A 23,321-nucleotide genomic window follows, 5' to 3' on the forward strand; every position below is an offset into this window, starting at 1 on the left:
CCACTAAAAGTCTTCTTTAAAATATATTTTCAATAGCGTATAACTCTAGGATGTAGAGGGAAGTGTTTGGGTAGAATTGCAAAGGAGGTTTGCAAAGAATCATAGTCAGTTCACAGGCAGTGGAAAGAGGCTTGCCAAGCAAAGCCTGTAGAAAATGGATTCATCGAATTAGAGAGGACCGTGATCGACTGCCAAAGACAGCTTATTTTCTTTAGTAGTTCCAAAAAAGAATGCCTGAAACTTTGTGGTGAGGGAAGGCAATCCTATTGAACATGCAGGCAGAGCACCCTTTCTCACTGGCTCAGGTCAGTGTTATTATAGACTTGATGGGGTACTTAGAGTTCTGGGAGGGATTTTTAGGTCAGAAAAAAATTAGGCATAGGAGATTAGAGACCAAAATGTGTTCGTTTATTTTGTAGCAGAGTAAAGCAATAACACAGTTTTAGCGAAACCACTGACAGGACTGTTTAAGCCTACCAATTTTTGACTTCTCTTGCAAAATATTTGCTATTATTCAGACCAAAGAGTAAAATTGTAATTTAGGGAAAAGTAAGTAAATTGCGCAAAATAGTTAATATGACATTATAACAGGTAAAGAGTCCATTCATTCAAAGATGGATAAGGGGGGGTTCTAAGTGATTTAAAGAAAGAAAATTTCCTCTTCAAATTGTGTTCTTTAAATGCTGATTATTTTGTATGAAACAATTTGATGCGAGATACGTGGAAATTTCATGAAATGGCAAAAACAGAATCTGAACAACTTGAAACCGAGTGTTAATGTTAGCTGAAGCGTCTCAAGAGGGTTATTTATATATTTTTCTTTTTCCTTAGACCCAGTAGAGACGCTTCAAGAACTGCTCAGTCCTGGAGTGGAGGAATTGTGTGAAGACGCAGACGCTTTACCCTGAGACGAGGGCAGAAGTTTTCGTTACAGGGTAAGAGCTGATTCCTGCTTTTGGTTTTGCAATCTTTGAAAATTAGCAAAACTGTGAAGTAAAAATAGGCAGTATTATCAAAAGCATTAAGGGTGCTCTATATTTATTTATAGCTTCGTGGTAGTTCACGCTTTTTATCTTTCATGTGAAGATGTTTGGAAATAGTTCCCTGGCAAATATTCTTATGTTTGAAGTAGAATGATAGGTAGAAACAATGAGAATCGCAAAGCACCAATCTGGCCATTTTGGATTAAAATATCCTTAAGCACAGATACTCTCTGAAGATGGTTCTCCGCCCTTTTCTTCTTCAGCGCACATGGAAAGCACGGTATTTCCACAGTACACAGCAGAGGCTGAGCACAGCCAGAGACTCCTGGCACGGCTGCGCAGCTCCAGAGCAGCTCCGGGGCCGAAAGGATCAAATCTCACTACATCTGTTTGGGGGAGCTCTGCGGGGAGCAATAGAAGCTTTCCTTTTTGAAAATCCTAAAATGTTCCCTGCTTTTTATGCATCTCCGTGATTGGAGTCTGGGTTTAGAGGAGCTTTTCTTAGGGAAAAAAAAAAATGATACTTTGGGTCTTAAATTTTCATGTGAAGTTGATTTTACCTCAAGATTGAACAGTGTCCCTGATTTTATATCAAGAAACTTGAACTTAGACTGTTTTCCTCCTTCCCATCCATTAGCACAGTGACAAAGAAGCCCTCTGCTAGAGGATTCACGGAGGCATCTCAGTTCTGGCAGGACTCCTTGTTGTCCTTGGGCTCTGGGGAAGTTTCCATAAGACAAAATCTGCCACAAAGGTCACCAGGAGTCCCCATGGTCTGGGGTAATTGTATAGTTTAGGCCTTACCTCAATATTTGGTCTAGTCTAGGTAAGTCCTGTTTTTGTTATTATCTTAGTAATTATGCAAAAAATGATTGAGATTTTCACAGATTCGAGGCCTACCTAAAACTCAGACTTCATATTACAAAATCATAGGTTTCAGGCTAATGGGACCTGAATACTCTCTAGTGTTTCCTCTGTGCCTTATTCCAAATTTGTTTCAGGTACCACCACAGTGACCACCCAAGAAGGCGAGATAACAGCTGAGCTGCCCAGCAGCATCACCATGAAAGACTAGCATAAAATACCCTTTGGCCACAATTCTAGAAGCAGTTTTAGCTTGCCAGGATTTTTTTCTTTTGTTTTGATTTGGTTTGATTTATAACCTCTGTGTCTTAGGTTTTTCTTTTGTTTTGTTTTTCATCAACAGACATTCTTTAGAGAATTTTAGAATTACTGAAAAATTAATTGCAAGCTACAAGTTCCTACATACTTCCCTCCCTCAAATGCACACAATTTCCCCCATTATTAACATCTTGTATTAGTGTCAGGTGTTTGTTGTAATTGATGAACTAATATTGATACATTTTTATTAACTAAAGTCCATTATATAAAGGTTCACGCTTTGTATTGTACATTCTATGAGTTTTGAAAAATGTATAATGACATATTTCCATCCTTACTGTGTCGTGCAGAATAGTTTCACTGCCATGGAAATCCCATGTGCTCCTCCTTGTTTGCCCTTCGCTCTCTCGCTGAAACCCTGGTAACCTCTGATCTTTTTACTGCCTCCAGAGTTTTGCATTTTCAAGAGTGTCATATAATTGAAATTGTATAGTATATAGTCTTTTCAGATTGGCTTCTTTCGCTTAGCAATATGCTTTTAAACTTCCTCCATATCTTTTTGTGCCTGGACAGCTCATTTCTTTTTATTGCTAAATAATATTCCATTGTACAGATGTACCACAGTTTGTTTATTTGTTTGCCTATTGAAGGACATCATGGTTGCTTCCAAGTTTGATAGTTATGAAAAAAGTTCTCTGCATACTGTTGTGGAACATAGTCCTGAACTCATTTTGGTATATTCCAAGGAATGTAATTACTAGATCATGTGGTAAGAATATGTTTAGTTTTATAAGAAACTGCCAAATTGTATTTTGAAGTGGCTGTACCACTTTTGCATTTCCACCAGTAATGAGTGAGCGCTCCTGTTGCTCCATAGCCTCTCCAGCATTTGCTGTTGTCAGTGTTTTGGATTTTAGCATTCCAACAGGTTTTCTCATTATCTTAGGGTTTTTTTTTTCTTTTTTTTGAGGAAGGTTAGCCCTGAGCTAACATCTGCTGCCAATCGTCCTCTTTTTGCTAAGGAAGACTGGCCTGAGCTCACATCTGTGCCCATCTTTCTCTACTTTATATGTGGGACGCCTGCCACAGCATGGCTTACCAAGCAGAGTGTAGGTCCACACTCGGATCTGAACCAGTGAACCCCGGGCTGCCAAAGCAGAACGTGCCAACTTAACCACTGCACCACTGGGCTAGCCCCAATCTTAGGTTTTTAATAAAATTAATTACAAAAGAGATTGTTACTGCCCAGAAGACTCTAGAAATACTCTAGAACGTAGCCACTAGAAATTTCTTCAGTATTTACTTGGTAATGACATTGATTAAGAATCTGAGGGCCAGCTGTGGTGGCCTAGTAGTTGCGTTCGGTGCACTCTGCTTCGGCAACACAGATTTGGTTCCTGAGTGTGGACCTACACCACTTGTCTGTCAGTGGTCATGCTGTGGCGGCACTCACATACAGAGAAAGGAATATTGGCAGTGGATGTTAGCTCAGGGCAAATCTTCCTCAGCAAAACAAAAAGAAGAGGAAGAAGAAGAATCTGAGCTTTCCCCTGGCAACATCCACTGTGGTAAGGCAAGTTTATGAGATAAGTGTGTGTGTGTACATAAGTGTGTATGTATGTATGTCTGTGTATACCTATTATTCTCTATTATAGGAAGAGGTCATAATAGGCAAAGGCTTTTCTAATAATACACCATTAAAGTGAAAACATGCAGAGTATATCAAAGATACTTTTGTTTGTTTCAAAAAAATGAAATATGCATGTTTTATAGATTCTGATATTAAAACAGGCCATGCTTGGTGTTATTTAAAGCTAGCTTTCAGCATGAACAACAGTGTTATATATAAGCCACATCAAATTAGGCATTTCTAATTTTTGTATTCAGTTAAATTCAGCTATGCAGATATAGTCATAGGAAGAGATTCTTCACAATCCTTTCAAGTTATAGTAATTTTTCTGTATGCTTGGTCTATGTTTCTGCTTTGGATTTGATTGTATTATTTTGTAAATGTTTCTGATAAGATAAACTTTCATACTAGAGAGTTATTCTTCAGGATAAGGACTGCTCCTTTTATCTTTCTATCTTCAAAATATAGCATAATGTCCGTGTTAAAGAAAAGATTTTCATGGCAGTTGTTAAAGGCAGAAACGAAGACTTTATTCAAGAGGGACTAGTGAAATGGAGTTTTCCAGTAGGGAAGAGAGATTGGGCTCACCTCCAAATACAACAAGGATGAGTGGAGATTTACAGCCAAGGAGCTGAGTGGGGATCAGTGCATGGAAAATTACTGAGAGACTAGGGGATCCTTGCTAGACTGACTCAACAGGATTCTTGCCGAAGGCAGACCAGGTGATAAGATATGGAGGGTGGGGATGGGGAGTGTGATCAGATGTCAAGGGAAGAGAATTTTTGATAAATTGACTCAGCAGGATTCCTTGTTAACACTAAATTAGGCAGGCCAGAGAGAACCCAAGGTCAGGGCCTGGTCAAGAAGAGAATTCAGAGGCTGACCCAGATAAAATAGACATGTTCTCAACTTTCTAAAAAACATGCATTGTAGTGGAGGGGAGTTGAGAGAGAGAGGAAAAGGAATTGTGTTGTATTAGTAGTCACATTAAATACGTATACGTATACAGATTTTTATAGAGAAGTAGAATGGTAAGAGGTGTGTTGGCATTGGATGTACCTTAAATCTAGGTTCCTAATTCATTGCTATCATGGTATATGGAAGACTGGTTTTTCAAACAGCAATGTGCATAAAAATTACCTTGAGTCTTTGTTTAATTTTCGTTCTCTTAGACCCCACACCTAGATGTCTGAGTAATTGGAAGTGTCCATGATTGTTCACTTTTAACAAGCACCTAGATTATTCTATTACAAGTGACCTGTAGGCTGCACTTTAAAAAACATTGATCTGTACCATTTACAATTCTCCCTGCAGTGTGGTTGATGTTAGAAAGTACCCCTGAGAACTGGGTGAGAGGGAGATCAGGCCCAAATATAGGAGCCAAGAGAATGTGCTAACAAGATTGAGTAACTTCATGGCCCCTTACAGTGGAGTGGTTGATGGAGGACTGCCTTAAGAGTCTGAAAATGAAAAAACAAGCTAATTGGAGAAATCAGCACAAAAATTGTGTCCAAGATTACAAAGTTTAAAAAAAGAATGAAATGCATATTTTGTAAAGAGAATATTTTCTAAAAAGAAAAAATATAATAAATCATATTAATATTCAATGAAATGTTTATTTCATAGGTATCAATTATGATATTTACAATTACAGGGAAATGATAAATATCCAAAAATTCCAAAAGTGGAGAAATGATTAAGTTAATCATCCCAAAAGACTATTATTTTCACTGTTTTGAAGAATGATGACATTTAGAAAGTGTCTAACGTGATGTTACATCACAAGAAAAGTGAGAATCCACAACTATATGTTTGATAGGCTGTTTCCACATAAAATATGTATGTACATGTGCTGAAATTTCAGATATTTTGAATTCTAAAATTTTAGAAATAAATTTCTAAAATTCATGCATCACTTAACAATGGGGATATGTTCTTAGAAATGCGTCATTAGGCGATTTCATTGTGTGAACATCATAGAATGTACTGAAGGGGAACAAAATTTGCCATCCAAAAGTGTGTCTCTTTAACATAAGGATTATCTTAGGTTGATTACTTTTAAGAAACAATAGACTCAGGAAGTTTGTCTTGTTACCTCCCCCTTAACTGCCTAAAAGAATTCAGATAAAAAAAAAAAACCTGTCTCAGGAAGTGAGCGATCTCCTTAGCATAGCATGAACTAGGTAGTAGACAGGGAGGAGCCTAAAAAAGCCTGTTTGTTGGGCTCCCTTCTGTGTTCTTCTGTTTCTATGTTGCCAAACACTTGTTTTCCAAACATTTGCTCCCTTTCACCTACCTGTGAATTGCTTTCCTTCCCTTTGAGTCCATGACTCTCCCCACTCCCAAAATCTCCTCTTGTTTTTAGCTGAGGATGGTATTTAAGATGAAGGCTTTGGCCATTTTGGTGATTTACTCAGTTTTCCTGTGTTTCTCCCATGTATACATGTTATTAAACTTTTGTTCATTTTTCTCCTGTTAGTCTGTCTCATGTCAATTTAATTCTTAGACAAGCCAGAAGAACCTAGAAGGATAGAGGAAAATTTCTTCCTCCCCTACACTACTTACACAAACCCAGATGGTGTAGCCTACCACACACCTAGGCTATATGGTGCTAATCTTATAGGACCACCGTCGTATATGCAGTCCGTCATTGACCAAAATGTTGTTATGCGGTGCTTGGCTGTATTATATGGTACTCACAAAATCAAATACTAGAATCTGAAACCTAGATGAGATGAATCAATAACATCCAGAATCACAAGCTTTGGTCATGAATTTTTAATGGTTAAAAGTAAATAATTTTTAAGTCAAAAGATGTTTTGAGATTACTCTACTATTGAGCCCCAGGTAAATTATCTAAAGCAATGATACCCACATCTGGCTGATGATCAGAATCATTTGGGGGCTTTTTGAAAATATGGATTCCATAGAAACTAGATAAATGATCCAATTCGTGCAGGTCTGAGTATAGGGTCCCTCAAATCTGAATTTTTCAAATGCTCTACTGTTAGCTTTATTGATTACCAAGGGTTTGCAGCCATTGCTGTGGGGAAAAAAATTTATGTCTCTAAGAATTTCTGCAATGATCAACATGTGACAAAATAAAAAGATACGACAAAATAATGTGAAATTCTAGAGTGTTTAATGTATATAACATAGTAAATAAAGTTGAAGTTCAGAGGAAGGGAAGAGTAGCATGAAGAGGATTATTTGTGAAGGCCTTCTAGAAGAAGAACATTTTAAGCATTAGTGGCAGAGGTAGGGTAATGCTGCAGAAACCCAAAGCTTCATATCGTCTTAACAACGTCATGTTAAGACAAGAAGTGGTGAGAAAATGAGACCTTGAGACACTTAGAGATGGCAGTGAAAGAGTGATACAATTAAGGGATGCCAGTTTTCTCACCAGTCCGAAGTGTAAGCCCTACACTCCTTCCCTAGAGGCCCAGGTCCCTTCTCAGCCTTTTCTTCCCAAGTGTGATGCTGGCTTTGGGCAAAAGATGCCTTCTGGGAGAAGAGGCTTCTCGGCATTTTTGGATGGAAAGGCATGTGTATTCTATAAATCAGTGTTTTTTAAGATGAAGGGAAGGAAACTAAGGAAAGGCACATTTGAATATTTGTGGGAGGACGAAACATTTATTATTTATGTTTATTAAAAGGAATTAACACTTTTGAAAGGCAGAGACTCAATCACGGAATAAGTTGAACTTGAACCTTTACAAATAGGTGTGGTTTGCTTTCCAAGAACTTGAAAGGTGGAGGGGAGAGGCATTTCAGTGATGGGGACCACAGGTAACTGAATAAGTCAGCCAAGTGTCTTTCTTCTCTGGGCTCAATTTCTTCTTTAATATAAATGCTGTTATTTAAACCTGCGTTCCTCTAGATCATGTTGCCTAAACTGTCAGTAAATTAGTTTTATGCCACATATGACCTAGGAATAGGAGGTCAACAAATATTTCTTAAATGAAAAAAGCCAATGCTAGCTTGACTAGAGTTAATTGAGGAGTGGGTGTAGATGAGGTTGGATGTGATTGGTAGTCATACTGAGCTCGGCCTCAAGCCCCAGAATAAGGAATTTTGACTTGGCCTTATAGTGAAAGTCTCTGAGAAGGATGATGAGAAGATAAATGTAGGTTTTGGAGAAAATCAGCCAACAGTGAAGGAAATGGATTAAACAGAGGGGGAACAGGAAATGAGATTAGCATGGTAATTAGCTAATTATCATGAGAGGAAACCTGGACTTGGCTGTTGGCAGTCAAAAGAAAAAGAAGGTAGTGGATAATAAAGGGAAGTTTTTTAGCTTAATTACAGTAATATTGATTAATCACCTGCTAAGTACCAGTCACTGTTCTAGGCCACTGGGACGTGAGTGAACAAACTAGAGCATATATTCTATCAGGGAAAAAAAAACATAAGGAGCAATAGCTAGTAAATAAAATAAATAATTTGTATAACATGTTGGAAGTTGAATATGTTGTAGAAAAATGCAAGTTTGAACAGAGTGTGGGGACTGGAATTGGCCACCCCAAGATATGGCTCTTTGGCATGATGATTATTTGAGGCTAGTTACTTTGCAGACAGGAAAGCAACTGAAAAGTAGAATTTACTTACCCTTTGTAAGAGACATTTACATTGTAAAGGAACTCTCCATCTATAAAGATATCTCCCTCTGTACCAGGAAGAAGGGCAGATGACCTTGTCTCTAGAAACTCTTAATCAATGCCAAAGGCAAGGACTTAAATCTGCATTTTGTTTACTGTACTTGTGCGGTAATCACCCATGATAGACTCCCCTTCCACCCCCAACATCCTTCTTTGTCTTTAGATATTTAAGTGGTGGTTTCGGCCATTTTGGCCAGTTGCTCAGCTTGCCTGACCTCTCCCATGTATACATGTTATAAAGCTTCGTTTAATTTTCTCTTAATTTGCTATTCTGTCTCATGTGAATTTAATTCATTCTCCGGCCAGACGAACACACATTAGGTAGAGGAAAAGTCTTCCTCCCCTACAAGAGTAAAGCAAATCAAGGAGAAAAAGGGCAGCAGTTTGCAGTATTACATAGGATGGTCCAGGCGGGGGGTGGTGGAGGGGAAGTGCTCATTGAGAAGGAGCAAAGATTTGTGGAATGTGTAAGAGGGAGTCAGTAACCTGAAGGAAGAGCATTCCAGGGATCAGGAAAAGGAAGCGCAAAGACCCTAAAGTGGGAGTGTGGTTAGAGTATTCCAAGAACAGCCACATTTTGAATTTAAAATCTATCTCAAGCCAAAATGCTGGATTATACAAATCACCAACTACTGAAATGGAGGATTTTGCTACTGGAAAGAGTCTTCCTCTGCAGTTCTGCTTCAGGCCAGATGGGATTAAATTTCTAAAGGACAAAATAGATGGAAAGAAGAGTGAATTAAAGAGTCAGACTTGGGCCATGCCATGGTTAAAGTCAGTTAGAGAAAGTGAAGGAGATTGGAGAAGTCAGAGAAAAACCAGGATCCTGTCTGTCCTTAAAGCTGTAGAAAGAGGGTTTGGCTAAGAAAAAGAGGCTCACAGGTCCCAAATGCAGCAAAACAATTAAGGAGAATAAAGATAGCAGAAACACAAAACCAGTAGGGTTGAGAGAAGAGGCAGTGGGGTCACAAAAGCCAGTGACGACCCTAGAGAGAGCAGTTTCAGTTGACTGAGAGCATGGGATTACTAAGTACCCAACTGGTCATGTTCCCTATACAGACACAATGAAAAATCTGCACTGTTAGGAATTAGTAGTCTCCTAGACAAGGAGTCTATTAGTTTTCCACTATGCATTAAAGATATTTTAGTAACATTTTGAAATCTGTCTTTGCTAAAAAGTGTTGACAAGTTTGAAAGACAAAAATTAAATGTGTTGGGCTTCAAACTGAAGTAGTATGCACGCGACTTCTCATCCCCTTTGCTCTCCTCGTCTGCTCTGATTTCATAACAAGGCGTAGAATTGACATGTTGAAGAACTGAGGTCCCCACATGCTTTGGTGGGGTGATGTTGCAGTACTGCTCAATTTGCAGAAAGCCTCGGGCCTGAAGAGTGGTTTTTTTCAGGTCATCACCAAAGCTTGTATTTTATTAATGCCTCGAGCATTTTTTTGTTAGGACACGTTGATGTTCTGGTTTCAAAAAGTTAGCAGAAATACATGGTTATCATAGCATTAAGAGTGGAGCCTGTCAATATTTGATAGTCTCTTCAATTGCTCCCCTACTGGATATTTTTAACAAGTTTGTAAGAATTAAAACATAGCAATAAGTAATAACTCAATATACTTCTGTCAGAATGTTAATAAAAAGGTATAGAGAAGTCAAGAATTTATAAAATTGGTACAGTCAGCTGTGGTGTCTGCTCTCTCTGCTATGACCTAGAATTCATTTTTTGAAATATCTTTTTATGTTATGTAGCGAGCCTACTAGAAAAAGTGCTTTGAAAGCAGTGGGAGATTGGACATTTAAAGAACGGAAAAAATCTTAATATAAGAAAAGGGATGGGCTTGTTCCTCTGAGAAACCAATTGGGAGAGTGTGTTAAAGTTGATGTGATAGATGGCGGAAGTTATTTGGAATTTCAGGACCCGTTGTGAGGAACTTTCTGAAGGAGATCAGATTCACATTTAAGGCCAAGACTTTGCCCCTTATTCTCCTTTTTCCTCTTCCTTCCAGATTCCCATCATCCTGCCCCTATTAAAACTTGCCCCCAGGAAAGGATTCATTGTCCCTCTTTTAACTTCACATGAATTTAAATCACTATGATACTTCTCCCAAGTGTATTCACATCTTAAACAGGAAAGGAAGGTTGTGTCTCCATTTAAAATAATTACAAAACAACCTGCTCAGTTTGTTTGTAAGACCTGGGGAATTTATGGGTGGTTTTCTGACTTGGTGGTTACACTTTTACAGTAGTCCCCCCTTATCCATGGGAGATATGTTCCAAGACCCCCAGTGGATGCCTGAAGCCACAGATAGTACCAAACCCTATATATACTATGTTTTTTTCTATACGTACACACCTATGATAAACTTTAATTTTGAAATTAGGCACAGTAAGAGATTAACAACAATAACTAATAATAAAATAGAATAACTATAACAGTATACTGTAATAAAAGTCACCATAGATCTTAGCAACCTCAGCACACAGTTTTTTTCCTTTACTTATTAAGTGAAGAACTTTCACCTTTTCACTTAAAGGAAGCACTTTACCACTTCTCTTTGGCATATCTGAATTGCCAGCATTGCTACTCTTGTGCTTTGGGGCCATTATTAAGTAAAATAAAGGTTACTTGAACACAAACACTGCAATAGCTGTATGGTCAATCTGATAACCAAGACGGCTACTAAGTCACTAATGGGTGGGTAGTGTACACAGTGAGGATATGCTGGACATAGGGATGATACATGGACATAGGCAGGATGAAGCAGGACTACACAAAATTTCATCACGCTACTCAGAACAATGTGCAGTGTAAAACATGAATTGTTTATTTCTGGAATTTTCTGTTTAATATTTTTGTACTATGGTTGACCACGGGTAGGTGAAACTATGGAAAATAAAACCATGGATAATGGGGGACTACTTTATATTTATTTTTGGCATCCGTTTTATATTAAAGGAAATGTGTAGTTCCCATAATAGTAACGTGATGATATTTTTGTTGCTTTTCATTTACCTGCCTTTTTCTTTCTCAACTCCACAATTAATCTGGTTAAATTTGTTAACAAAGGAAAAATTCTAACTGTATTAATTGTGTGTGCTTTTACTAGTTACTATTTGATACTTCATCATTATATTTCAGATGAGAAATATTTTAAAATAAAATCTAGACTTTATATTCTGTGATAAAAATCGCCACTTTTTCCTTGAAGACATTGTCTCAGAATTTTTTTTTTCCTGAGGAAGATTCACCCTGAGCTAACATCTGTTGCCAATCTTCTTCTACTTTGTATGTGAGTCACCACCACAACACGTCTGCTAATGAGTGGTGTAGGTCTGTACCTGGGAACTGAACCCAAGGTGCTGCCAAAGTGGAGCATGCCAGTCTTAACCACTAGACCACAGGGCCAGCTCCAAGAAATGGTTTTTTAAAAGGTAGTGCTATTGGTTTCATTTTTTGGAAGGGGAAAGCATCAGTTAGAGTAGTAAGATAGTAATCTAGTATATTTGGCATTGTGGAACTCAAGGATTTAGCAGTAAAAAGAAGCCTTTGCTAAAGAAAAAATTGACATATTTTGTTAAGAGGACAAGAGTTGAATTGCTATATTTGACTGGAAATCTGCAACACTAGAAGTAGTTACTTAGAAGTAAAAGCTTTTCTAAAACTTTTTATTTGAATTAGTCATTGTAATTGCATAAATAACAGAATTTTTTATTTTTATAAGCACAGAAGTATGCAGGTTTTTCTAAATCTTCAATATCCAAAAATACCTAAGACATATGCTTTATAGAAACAGAATAAGAAAGAAAATAACATTTTATCAAAGTATCTCAAAGTTCTACATTAAAGAATGAAAGAAATTATGTTTTCCCTTCCCCAGCAAAGAGCAGCAAATGAACAATTTAGATGAAAGAAATAAGCAAACCAAGTAAGAATGTGTGGCTGGGCTGGAACCTGGAGATACTATAATTAAATTAAATTGATTGTTCTGGTATTTCAGTAGTTTAAGTAAAATCTTGGGGATGAGGGATAGGGGTTAAGGAGTCTATGTGTATGTGTGTGTGTGACAGAGAGAGAGAGAGGGAGAGAGAGAAACAGTCCAAGAGATGGACACTGAGAACAAGCTCAGAAGGAAGAATTCAAGTTCCAAGCAGAGGGAGATTTTTGATTATCTTTCAAGTTTACGATTTGACACTAGCAATGGCCTTTGTTGCTTTGGAAACATCATTTCACCTTCCTGCATCTGAATTTTTCTGAGAAAAACATCTCCTTAATGTCACAATAGCCTCACAGAAACAATTTAATAGTTCCTGCTAAAAGCCTCTAAGAACTCTCAGGATAGGAGATGCAGTTTTGCAAAGGCATTCTCAGCCTCTGTCGATCTTAATTTAGCAGATTGAAAACATGATGGGTTTATTTACCAAACCATCAGTGGTAGAGAATAGGAGGCAAGAATAATTCTTTCAAAATTGTTAAAATGCTAGTTAAATAATGACCAGAAAATTACAAGTTGACCTTCTTCAGTGTGGCACTTCTAAAATATGGCTTCTAAACGCCCAGTTTTATTTTACCACTTTAAATGATAACTAATCAGGAAAAAATCCCATTGGGTGCCATTGATATGATCTTCAGAGAAAATTTTCTTCCCTACTATATTTGTTTTATGAGTCTGGGGTCCTCTCTTGATTTGACCATATCTGGATGATCTGGCTATATCTGTCACTTATAAGAACTGCAAGCAACTAAGAAACTCTGTGCCACACTAGGACCCCAGGCAGAACTTCACTTAGGCAGGAAAAAAAATGCCCATATTGTGCTTGTTATAAAGATAAGAGTGTTTTCCCATAGCTACATTTTTTGTGAGCATCAGTCATTCTTGAACACATTGCTATTACATAAATCTAAAGATGGATAAGCTGACCATCTCTTGGCTAATGTTATTGGAATTTTTAATTCACTTGCTGATTCTACCGTATTCCTGGGGTAAAGGTAGAAAACTCTTTTGAAGAATGATTTATAGGAAGATATTGATCCCAATGAGATATTTATAGGCTCTTTAATAATAGTTGATTGTTTGAACCACAATCATTTACTCATAGTAGGTCTGTCATACTATCTAAGATGGTGAAACTATTAACTATCAATTGAATAATTAGATTATTTCATTGGTTTGCTGCTAAATTCCTAAACTAGAATAATAAGATACCCTTTGAAAATAGACATGTAAGGAACCACTGAGGTAAACAACTTCATGCTATTTTAATGAATTAAAGTGCAGCAACCATAAAATTATTGCCCTTTTAACTAACTTTATAAGATATTGTGTAGTGGAAGCAAACGAAAATGAGCCTTGAATTTACAAAACTGAAAAGCTCAGGGCCAGCCCCATGGCTGAGTGGTGAAGTTTGCACGTTCTGTTTGATCGGCCCAGGGTTTTGACAGTTCGGATCCTGGGCACAGACTTAGCACTGCTCATGAAGCCATGCTGAGGCGGTGTCCCACGTAGCACAACCAGAAGGACCTCCAGCTAGAATATACAACTATGTACTGGGGGGCTTTGGGAGAAAAGAAAAAAAAAAATGAAGATTGGCAACAGATGTTAGCTCAGGTTCCAATCTTAAAAAAAAAGACAACTCCTTAAAGTGGATTTTTTGAACTAATTTGTTTTTCCCTTTTGACAATGTATCTGTTAAATGGTAAATAAAAGCAAATAGAAAAAGTTTATTAACTCAAAATTCAAAAATATTTATGTTATTATCACTTTATAATTGTAATAATAGTGTAATGTTTTAGTCATACTAATATATAAGATATGCAATAACTATATCTAGTTTTCAAATCTCAACCTTTCAGGTTTTTACACTTACACTTTTAAATACGTTTTAAAGTTTTTTCTGATTTTAACTTCAAGTTCAAACTTTAAAGAGCAATGAACCAAAATGAAAAACACCAATACGTTTTAGTTACAAAACAAAACCAATGTTTTAAATGTTATGCAACAGTTTATAATTGCCTCTTAGTTGTAATGTAAACACGAAATCAATTAGATCTCTTCCAAGTTTGGAAACCTTTTTGCCCATAAAGACAGCTCTCAGAAATATTTATTCACTCATCTGTAGCAGCAAAAAGAATATCAATGAGGTTGAGCCACCACTGGGCTGCTTTTGCAGTAATTAAATATCTTGGACTTTACCTTGAAGTGCCTGCTTATTTATTGGCATTTAGCCTTCAAAGTAGTGTTGAGTTTGAGACAAGTACGTGAATAAATTATGTGTAACATTTATGGTAAGGCTCTAGAGTCTCATTTCCGCTCTAAAATCTTCAAGTATTAATTCCTTTGAAGTTTTAAGCGTCCTAGTGAAATAAACTTGTCTTGCATCACCTCTACATGCCATTTTTCTCTGTTACTATAGAAGGAAAAGACAAAGGACCACGAGTGGTTCATTCATTCATTCAAGGAACATTTACTAAAAGTCTCCTTTGTGTTAGGCAGTGAACAAGGTGGTGAAGGCTTATATTTTCATAGTGAAGATAGACTAAATGCAACATTTCACCTATCTTTGCATAGGTACAATTATAAGAAATAATTATAAAGCAAAGAACAGGGTGAGAGAACATATAACAGAATGCCTTAACATAGTCAGAGGGGTCAGGAATCTCCGGGAGAAAGGTGAAGGTAAGGGGAACATCCCAGGAAAAGCAACAGAATGTTCCAAGGGTGTATTCATTAGGATGTTTCCTGGACAAAACTATAGGGCCACAAATATAATTTTATAGATTTTAATAAATACTTTATAACAAATAGATTGTTTCATGATACTTTTAGAGTTAAGGTTATTGACATACTGCCCACTAAAACTTCTTAAATTTCTCTTCATAATCTCTCTTCCTATCCAATCTCATGAATTGACTCAACTCTTAAGAAAGTGTGTACAAGCAGTGAATAGACCTGATGGGTGTTCACATGTGATTATTTGTGAAAAATCCAGGGGATCCGTATACTTCAAATCAAGATCTGTAGCGTATCTGGCTGCCTCAACGCCTCTCTTCACTTTACTATCACCCAGGCTACTGCAGGATCCTGAACACTTGCAAAAAGTGAAAAAGCTTATTGTTAAGTTTTTATTATGTTAGACTCTTTAAAGCTTCCAATAGCTGATGCATTTTATGTGATAATGTCAAAATATAGTAGCTTGGTGCTAAAAACTCTCAACAATCAATGTGATTTCCAACCTCCATTTCTAGCATCATCATCCACTACTTCCTGACACAAATTCTGTGCTTCAGCCAAAATAGTTCATTTACTTTCCTCCTAATGTACCTTAAGTTATCTTGCTTCTAAGAAGTTTACCCCATCTTAAATGCTTACCCAATTTCTCTTCTTCAAAAATTTATTGTCTTCATAATAACGTCACTGACCACCTTACTCTAGAGTGCTTTTTTATCTAAATTTGAATTTTAGAAATCACATAAGCTCTCGAATACTGTTCCATATTCCTGTCTGCCCATCTGCTTGGTAACACTTATGAAATTGTCATTACTTTCCTTGCGTTAAAATTTCAAGTGCACTTTGTTATCTTTCTTTTAAGCATAGGTTCCATTTACATAACAGGTCTATATTGTCCTATATTCTAGGTATCGTTTTTATATTTCAAATCCATCTTTATTTTGTGCTTAGGTTCCATTTACATAGCAAATCTATATTTTGTCCTATATTCTAGGTATACATTTTATGTTTCAAATCCATCTTTCTAGTTTATCTTTATTTTTTATTTATTTATTTATTTATTTTTTTTTGGAGGAAGATTAGCCCTCAGCTAACTACTGCCAGTCCTCCTCTTTTTGCTGAGGAAGCCTGGCTCTGAGCTAACATCCGTGCCCATCTTCCTCTAGTTTATACGTGGGACACCTACCACAGCATGGCTGCCAAGCAGTGCCATGTCCGCACCCGGGATCCGAACCAGCGAACCCCGGGCCGCCGAGAAGCGGAACGTGCGAACTTAACCGCTGCGCCACCGGGCCGGCCCCTCTAGTTTATCTTTAAATCTTTAAAGTCAGGGTGCTTTTCCCATATTCAGTGTTTAATAAATGCATGTTTTTGGTTGACGAAAAAGAACGAACTCTTAGGAATAATCACCAAGCAGAGTAACTGCTGTATCATCACCAAGAATTTTCTGGCTCCCTGAATTAATATGCAGTGGGTTCAATTCTATAACAGGTTAATTGCTACCAATCATGAGGAAGTTAAAATACTCTCAGAATTTAGAAGCCAAACTTGAATCATAATGAAGCTTCTTAATTCTGTGCCAAGCCCACAGATTGAATGTCTACTATTATTTAGCTGGCCTTATTTATTTAGTGGTAATCATTTCCTGAGACTGTGCAGAACATTGAATTGGAATGGATACAATTCTAGCCTAGAATCCATATCCTCGTATTAGTTATAAGTAGTTCACAATTGGATATTGTATGCAATTGTATGTCAACCATGAAAAGAAGCACTAGCTAGTTTTCAGGATCTCAAAATAAATCATCTCAAAATTTAAGGTACTGCTTTTTTCTGTTTTCATTGTGATTGGTTTTCATGGCAAGGCAGGTTATAAGACTATTTCCTACATAAAGATGCCTCTTTTCTCTTAAACTAGTGATAAAGAAACAACAGAAATAAAATGGCTCATCAGAAAGGAGTAGCTTCCTTCAATTTCCATTGATAGCTGGCCGATTAATTAAATTATGATACATCTATGCAACATACTATATACAGCCATAAAAAAGAATGAATATGTAATTCTCTATATACTGATATAGAGAGATCTCCAATATACATGAAGTGAACAAAGCAAGGTGCAGATCAGTGTGAAAAATATGCTACCATCTGTATAAATATAAATAAAAAAAGAATATGGGTGGATCTACATGCATGAGCAAAGGATGTATCAGGAAGACGATACAATGGGATGATTATGCCACTGACTCTGGAGGAGAGAGGAGGTGATTAAAATGAAGAAGTGAGAAGGAAACTTTTCACTGAATACACTTTGTATTTTCTAAATTTTGGACCATGTGAATGTATTAACTATTGAAAAATAAATAATATTTAAATTTTTAAAATAGAAATACAAGAAGAGAAACAAAGGAAAGGAATAATTTTCTTAAGTGTGATGTAGCCAATGAAAGTTTTCTGAAAACAATAGGCTTATATCAAGCCTATAAGAATCTGAAAAACATCTTCAAAGCTCCTCTTTTTGATATTGTTAATACTCACAAATGCTTCAATGTCAGGTTCAAGAAATGTGATCAGAGATTCGAAGGAGAAGGGAAATGGAGCAGAATCTCGTCAACTCCCTATGGAAGAGCGTGAAAGTAGTCATCTATAAAGCCAGCATATTTGATCATGAGATGTTCAGTCAGCTTGGAGTTTGACCATGTATTCAAGTCTGATGGAGAGCTACCCAGAACTCATCAACCCCTACTCCCTTCATAAGAATGTACGTTAGATCCAAGTATATTGAGCACCTTCTATGTATCAACCACTTCTCTGGAATCTGAAAATAACAATAAATGATATAGCAAACAACAAATAACAAAAACCTGCTTTCAAGAAGTTTAGTGGGAGAGACAGATAATAAATATGATGTATAAGGAAATATATGGTATATTAAAGAGTGATGATTGCTAAGGAAAAATACGAAGCAGGGAAGGTGGATAGGAAATGTTGAAGGTAGAATTGCAGTTTTATTAAGGTAGCCAGAGAAGACCTTTCTGAGAAGGAGACATTTAATTAAAGTCCTGAAGAAAATGAGACATTAAGCAAGCCATGCAGAAATCCAGCTAAGAGCATTAGCAAGTGCAAAGACCTTGACATGAGAGAATACCTGCTATGGTCAATGAACAGTAAATCCAGTGCAGCTGGAGCAGTGAGTTTGGGGAAGAGCAATAGAAAATGAGGGCAGAAAAGTGAAGATGCAAGAGATTGGAAATCACATAGGCCTTTGTAGTTCTTTGAAAGGAACTTGGCTTTTACTCTGAGAGAGATGGGAAGCATTTGGGAAGTTTAGAGCAAAGGATTGACGTGATCCATTTACATTTTTTAAGGATTATGACTCTGCTGTGTAGAGAATGGAATGAAAGAGTTTGAGAGCAGAAGTAAGGATGCCACTTAGAAAACTACTAAAATAGTCCAGGAGACAGATGATGGATGGTCTGCTGGGAAGTGGAGAGAATTAAGAGAATAGCAGATACGTTTTTAAGGTGGACCCAGTAGGAGGTACTGACTATCAGATGTGGAGAATGAGATAAAATTAGTGTCAGATTGTCAAAGCAGACTCAAGATAAATTGTAGACCTTACCCCGTATCAAGTTTACTCATAATTCATGGATACAGACAGTAGCTAAACACAAGCCAAGCATTCTTCCTGTGGAAAGGTGTGGAACCATCAGTGCAGCTCTCCATAAAATGTCCTTTTCATGCATGGGGACATGCTGTGGTTCATATTTAACGTGAGAGGTTTAAATAATGTATGGGATGTATTGCTTGCACAGGAGTCACTTCAGTTGTGAGGCATCTTCATTTTATATCTCTTTAATTACGTAATGTAATCTTTTTCATGAAGCCATACCTTACAGAGCGTGGAAACTGATAAATTCCAAGATGTTTTGTTCTGTTGTGGTGATAGTTTTCTCAACATAAACAATCCTAGACAGGCCAGATGCATCCTACTAAAATCATTCCATAAGTGAGGACTCTGCTACTAGTAAATACTATTTGTATATTTGCTATGATTGTCATTGGTGTGTTTACAAAGGTCAACTGGGCCGTCTCTTTCTTTCCCAGATTGGTTAAAGGGGCAAACAGATTGCAAGCCTGATGCTACCTCTTGCCTTCCTAGAGAGTCAAAGATGATTTCCAGGGGTTTTCACATCAAAAGAAAGAAGGACGGAGTTGTCATTTACTGTGATGGGGAAGAGAGAAGAGCAGTCCCTGTGGAGTAAAACTGAAGAGCTCAATTTTGCACATTCTAAGATGTGAATTAGGCATTCATGTAGAAATGTCAATGAGTCAGCTAGCTATATGAATCTGGAATTCAGAGAAAAATCTGGAATGTAGATACAATTTGGGAATCACTAGCTTATAGACAGTATTTAAAGCCATGAGATAATATGTGATCACCAGAAGAATGAAAATAGATAGAAAAGTAAAAATTAAAATAACAACATTAGAATCTATAAAAAAGGGAAGGGTAAAATATTAATTAAGAGCCTTAAAAATAAGCATACTATTTCTTTCAGAACTTTCAGATAAGTACTTTAGCCTGTGGGATAATCATAGAAGTGCAGAGGGATGTTTATTGTAGAGTTATTTTAAAAAGAAGACATTGAGGGGGCCAACCCCATGGCTGAGTGGTTGAGTTCACATGCTCCACTTCAGGGGCCCGGGGTTTCGCCAGTTCGGATCCTGGGGGCAGACATGGCACCGCTCATCAGGCCGTGCTGAGGCGGTATCCCACATAGCAGAACCAGAGGGACCTACAACTAGAATATACAGCTATGTACTGGGGGGCTTTGGGGAGAAGAAGGAAAAAAAAAGAGATTGGCAACAGATGTTAGCTCAGGTGCCAATCTTAAAAAAAAAAAGAAAAGAAGACATTGAAAACCACAAGTGATGGATGATGGTTTCATGCATTAAAAATAATGGACGCATGGAAAATGAAAAAAGTAAAATAGATGGGAATCTATATGACTTTAAATAGACCAAAAATATAGTTTTTCACCTAATTTTTTTTTAGTCAGGAAATTCTTCCAAATGTTAGCAAACAATTACCACTGAATGGTATGTTTTCCTTTTGCTACTTTTCTGTATCTCCCAGATTTTCTACATAAATTACATATTCAGAAAAAAAGTCATCTGACAAGAAGGGAACAGTGAAAAACATAAGGACAACTAATCAGGTGGACTTGAATTTTGGTAAAAAGAGCATTTTTGACCTTAGTACCTTCACTCACTCAAAATGCATTTATTATTGAGCACCCACCATGGTCCAGCATGGGGAGTACAGCAGTAAACATAAAAGAAGATGTCCCTTTCCTCACGGAGCTCACAGTCTGAAAGTAGACATAGAAATAAAGATAAGATCTATTGGGAAATGATAGGTACTATGAAGAGAGCAAAGCAGGATAGAGGGCAAGTTGTCAGACTGATGATACACTTTGAATTAAAAGTACAATTTGAAATAGAAGCTGTGACAGCAAGCATCCTTTTCTCATTCCCCATATTAGGTGAAAAGATTTCAATATTTCACCATTAAATATGATGTTTGCTATAGATATTATTGTAGAAATTTTTGTTGATTATAGAGTATTCCTTATATTCCTAGTGTGTTGTGAATTATCATGAATGAATTTTGAATTTTATCAAATTCTCATGTATTTGTTGTAATAATCATAATTTTCTTCTTTATTCTGTCAATGTGATAAAATATATTACATAATTTTCAAATGTTAAACCAACAATGCATTCCTGGAATAAAGCCACTTTGGTTTACATTTGTTATATAAATTTATGTAATATTTATGTATATGTATATTTATAATATAAATGCTAATTTATATTACATATATGTTATTTATTAAAATATATGTACTTATATTTTAATTTTTAAATATATTCATATTCAGTGGGAAAAGATTGAGTACAATTGCTGTTATTTCTTCCTTAAATATTTGGAAGAATTCACAGCACCATCTATGAAGTACTCTTGCCAAAAACCAGAAAAGTTAAGTGAAACCTCTTAAATCTCTAGATCTAACTACCAGTTAACAGAAAAATTTAGGAGAGTCAGGAACAAGTTAAATGACACATGAAAAAGTAATCAGCTATTTATAAAATAGAAATATTGCAAGATAAATGACCTGGTTTCTTCATCATATTTAATGTTGAAATATTAAAATTTTGCTATCACAGCTTCTATTTCAAATTGTACTTTCTACCCCCAAATACAAAGAGAGGGAAAGGCAAGGAGGAATAGCTACAAATGCAAGTGTAGACTACATATGGGATTTAATTTGAGCAAATCAACAGCCGAAGACATCTTGAGACAATGTAGAAACTTGAACATCAACTGGCTATTAGAAGACATTAAGAAATTATGATTAATTTTATTATGTATATTAAAGGTACTATAGTTTTTTAAAATGATTATCTTTTAGAGATACATATTGAAGGATTTCAAGTGAAATTATATAATTTCTGGAATAAGAAAACTTTAAAAAAAGTAAATAGAATAGAAGTGGAATAGATGAGCCAAAGTTAGCATCATACTATTCTTTTCTATTTTTGTGCATACTGAAAATGTTTATCATAAAAGGTAATTTTTTTATAAAAATGAATAAAAAGTCATTGTTAGCTTACAAATGTACAGTCTTTGCTTCAATCTTATTTCTACTGCTGCTATAAACTAATACACCTTCTTCTTTCCTGTTATACATGGTTTATTCTAAACTTTGAGAAAATTTTCAAAATTGGTACATATTTTATTAGCTACTTTTTAAAGACATTTTAAACATATTTTACAGAGGATATCAGTCATCCCATTTTGTAAAAGAAAAACATAAATGTTTAGAACAAATGAGTAAAATCATGGCAGTTTTAAAAACATTTCTTTTTGAACGTTGGATGTCTGTCAACCAGCAATCGTCCCCTGCAGACACAGGAAGAAGGATTGTCCTTTCTCTCTTCTTTCTGCCCTCCGATCTGTCTTCAATGTCCCTATTGAAAGACTCTAATCGGAAGCCATGAGACAAAGGAGAAATAAAGTTCACAGAGCCCTAGTCCCAGCATCGCAGAGCCGAGGACAAAGGGGTGAATTTGCGACTGAGACTTAAGAACTGGCAAGCAGGGTACCTATTATTTTATGCACTAAAGTTTAGTCTAGCATTATTTTTTTGTTGTAGTCAAATGATGTAAACTATATAGAATAATGAATATTAATGTAGCCTTTTTCTCAAGCAGCTAAATCCTGGCTCCTATCTGTGGAAGTATAAGTGAATTGCTGAAACTCTCCAAGCCACAGTCTTTTCATCCATAACATGGGAATAATAAGCACACCTACTTCACACAGTTGTGAAGGAAAGGGGAAATATAAAATGAGTGGCCTGGTCGCATAGTACCTGGTTAATAAATGTAAACTGCTATAATTTTTTAATGATCATCATTTTGCTGTCATTATCACATATAATTATCATTATATGTGATTTGTATTTTTAAGTTAAAAATACACAGAAAGCTTAGAAAAAAATAAATGGGCACGAATATGTTGATAATTTAGTAACTAATTTGACTATTTTTAATATTGTCACTCACACATTCAATTTACAAGTTATTGCTTTGAATGATATTGTATTTAATAATCAAAATAGTACTGAGGACACAAAAATAATTGATATCTTCAGCTTGAACTAACCTAATATTGAGCTTGGAAAACCCAGAGATTCATAAGAGATTTTCCTCTGGAGGTAAGGGGATATGTAGATTTCAGCTAGGTATCTCTAGATTTGATGTACGTATCTACTTCAAATGTTATTATTTCATTCAGGACGTTTAAGGTCAATCAAGCATCCTTCAAGAAACAAACTTGAGATAGAGAAGATGTTCACTTCAAATTGTACTCATATTTATGTTGGAGTTTACAAAACAGTTCTTAGTGATGTGTGTTAATTAACATAGCCTTACTGATTAAGCATCAGCTGAGAAACCATAAAATTATAGTGAAGCATAAATCGAAATGCTGAAAAGTACCTCTGTGAACAGATTATACTGTCTCAAGGATGATGCGCAGCTATTCATTGCTCTGCCTTTATGCTGAGCGTAAAGCTACCTCCATTACTGTTTATTAGGATGGAATATTTGTGTTGTCTTTGTTTTTGAT

General features: G+C 36.2%; 1 protein-coding gene across 3 annotated transcripts in view; it reads left to right on the forward strand.

The window, feature by feature from the left end:
- The first annotated feature begins 831 nt into the window (after positions 1-831).
- B3GALT1 (beta-1,3-galactosyltransferase 1) overlaps positions 832-23,321 on the forward strand; it is a 322,833-nt gene continuing 300,343 nt past the window's right edge. For 2 of the 3 annotated variants that reach the window (XM_070580061.1, XM_008544505.2), the window contains exon 1: positions 832-935. The gene's annotated coding sequence lies outside the window, so the exon portion shown is untranslated. Of the gene's footprint in view, positions 936-3,075; positions 3,674-23,321 lie in introns of those variants that run through there. The other variant, XM_070580060.1, reaches the window with a different exon arrangement.

This window comes from Equus przewalskii, chromosome 17, assembly GCF_037783145.1.
Source record: "Equus przewalskii isolate Varuska chromosome 17, EquPr2, whole genome shotgun sequence".
Taxonomy (NCBI): Eukaryota; Metazoa; Chordata; class Mammalia; order Perissodactyla; family Equidae; genus Equus; species Equus przewalskii.